Genomic DNA, 3473 nt, shown 5'->3' with positions numbered 1-3473 from the left:
TGCACTTAAGTGTTGATCAGTTAAAACCAATTTGATGGTGTGGAGTTCTACTCAGATCTTATTTTAATCTTGAAATTTTATTTAAAATATTATTTGAAAAATTTTTATAGAAAGCAATATAATTTCTGAAATTATCTTAATGTCACTCTGTTTTTTCCTACTATATGCCCATATACATTCTTATCTTTAGAAGAAAGATTGTGGTAATACAAATTGGAAAATAAAGTCATTTAAAATAACATTATAATTTTAAGCCAAGAGATAGTAGAGAGTAATACCATAAATTCAAATTCATAATCACAGCTTCCAATTTTGTTGTTAACTACTCTTATTAACTTGATTTTTCTAACCAGCTTCAGTACTCTTCTCTATAAACTTATGAAATTAAATTATATGGCTTTTAAAATGTTTTCATTTTGTTAAGATTGTGTAAAGTAACTTTTTATAAAATTAAATAATTCTACTTAAATTTTAAATCATTGATAATTGTTATTTCACCAAGGCAATTATTGATTGGCTTCAAGTGGGCTTATTCAAGTGTATCAAATTTAGTTAGAGTTTGAATGTGTGCTTTGAGACCATTGTTTCTATCTCTAGTAACAATTATTTAAAGTGCATTTTTCTTCTATTTATGATTACCTCTGCCCTGTTTAATTTATCGTTCTCTTGGCAGGTCTTTCTGCAGGTATTTTCTTGCCATAGGAAGGTCCACTGAGTCTAAACTCCTATTTGGAAGGAGGCTGGCCCTTTGAGAGATCTGTTTATTGTTTCCAGGGATTTGGCTTAGACAAACAAGTTAAATAAGGTTATAGAAGAAGAGAACTTGATGGTGTCTCAGATTCTGAGTCAGAGCTGCACAGTGTGCTCTCATTATCTTGTTCAAAGTGAATTCACAAAACATTAAATGTGCTTACATGTAACGTAAATACAAAATGCAAGTACAGGTACCTTCCAGAGCCAAATATAAATGGAGAATTGTCTGATTCCAGGGTCAGAAAATATACAAGCTGAGTATGGAGCATTTTGTAGTGTCAGAAAGTAAAGAAATCCTCAAAACAAAACACAATGATGGGGCTATGTCAAAGGGACAACAGGAGCCAACTGAAAGGTTCCCAGTGGCCAAAAGTAGAACAACTTGAGAGAAAAAGAAATTAAGGTAGAATCAGATTATAGCTCAAAGTTTAAAATAAATACCTATAATTCCATACTAAAATAAATAAATAATTGAATAAATAATATATAAATGGGAGAGATTAGACTCACATGAAGAAGAACTCTAAGTAATTTATGAAAATACTTCTGCCTCAAGGAGTTGGAGGATAACTTCTTACTTCTTTAGTAAAGGCAGCACATAGTGACTTCTTTCCAAAGAGCACAGTATGGCATGGGAAAGGATAAAAAAGAAACTTTACAGTAGAAAATCCTGAAAAACCTGACAAACACTACCTCAGCCAGATGATCAAGGTTAACATCAAAAGTGATCATTCATTTTTTATAATATATTATGTACCCTTGATATGATCTGATGAAAATGGTACCTTACCTCTGTGATCTTCCTCCTAAGAACACATGACCCCCGTCTAATCATGAGTAAAAGATCAGAGAAATCTCAGTTGAGGGACATTCTACAAAATACCTGACCAGTACCCCTCAAAACTGTCAAGGACATCAAAAATAAGGAAAGACTGAGAAACTGTCATGGCTGAGAGGAAACATAACCACTAAGTGTCATGTGATTTCCTGAATGGAATCCTGAAACAGAAAAGGATATTAATAAAAACAAAGGAAATCTAAATAACGTGTGGAATTTAATTTAATTAAAATATATGAATATTGGTTAATTAGAGCAAAGATATACCACTAATGTAAGATAATAATCAGGGAAACTGACGTGGCCTATAAGGGAATTCTCTGTACTAACATTTCAATTCTTCTGTAAATCCAAGACTGTTCTTCCTTTCGATTTATTTATTCATTTATTTGAAGACACAGTCTCACTCTGTGCCCAGGCTAGAGTGCCATGGCGTTAGCCTACCTCACAGCAACCTCAGACTCCTGGGCTCAAGCGATCCTCCTGCTTCAGCATCCCAAGTAGCTGGAACTACAGGGACATACCACCATGCTCGGCAAATTTTTTCTAATTTTAGTAGAGACGGGGTCTCGCTCTTGCTCAGGCTGGTCTCAAACTCCTGACCTAAAGGGATCCTCCCATCTCAGCCTCCCAGAGTGCTAGGATTACAGGTGTGAGCCAGCGTGTCCGGCCTCTAAACCTAGTCTTAAATTCAAAATTTATTTTAAAAAATATTCTGTATCCTTATTGAGAAGAATTTTTAAATGTTGTGTTTTCATTTGAATGATGACCTAAAAAATTAATGTGCTCATATTCTATTTCATCAAGAAAACAATTTATAACAAAATTCTGCCATTAATTTCAGCTGTTATATTTGCATTTGTGTATACAAAGAATTACCCAGAGCTACTGCAAAGCAAATATCACCTTAATTAATAATCGAATATTTATGCCAAGTGACTAATGCCAAGCAATCCATGTCATGTTACCATTTTGTACTCTTAAGGTCTCAAGATATTTTTTCTAATCTGTTAATTCATATCTTACAAGTAATTGACTTTGATAGTCCATGTTTTTTTCTACATTTTTCTTCCTTATGTCTTAATATTCTCCATTCTGGTTATTTCATAAAAAAGATATATTTTCAAACATCTATTTCTTCTTAGTTTTGCAGGAAAATGTCTCTTCAGAGCCGCATTCCTTTTGCGTTATCATCAAGGATTATCTAGCACTTGATGCTGCACCTCTTCTATTTGATTTTTATTTTTGCCTTTTTAACATGGGAACACAAATTCATTAACATGAAAAAGTGAAAGTGTTTTGTTTATGATGGTATATACTATTATTGTGTACCAGCACCTTTTTGTCTTTCTCCATAGCAACATTGGCGTATATCAATTTAAATATTTTAATATCACCCATTGGCTGATGAGTGTAAAGTAAGAGAGGTGACAGATGCATAAATTGGTAGCAAATTTTTTCTATACCATATAGCAAAATGCAAACTCTTAAGCAAGATGTATATCAATGTAATTGAATTTATGAAAAAAACTCTCCAAATCCTAACTTTTCCTCTTATTTTTTACAGTTAGATGAATCATGAGCCAATAAAAATAATCACTGTATTTAAAAAAATTATAAGGGAAAAGTCATTTTTCATTTCAAACAATAATAAAATTAGATTGCCGTAAAAAATAAATTATTGGTTTGTAATGTTTTACTTAAGTGTTTATTTAGCATTTTTATATTCATGGATATTAAGAAATCCATAAGCAAGATATATGTTCCATTTCTCATTTTCTTAAAAATAGTTACAGAAAATGGCATTAACACATATATTCATTAGATTTATTTCTTAAGCACTCATAAAATGCTAATTTTAAAAAGATGATTGTATTATAAA

The sequence above is a fragment of the Propithecus coquereli genome, unplaced genomic scaffold (assembly GCF_000956105.1).
Source record: "Propithecus coquereli isolate 6110/MARCELLA unplaced genomic scaffold, Pcoq_1.0 Scaffold363, whole genome shotgun sequence".
NCBI lineage: Eukaryota > Metazoa > Chordata > Mammalia > Primates > Indriidae > Propithecus > Propithecus coquereli.
This window is presented reverse-complemented; position numbering follows the sequence as displayed.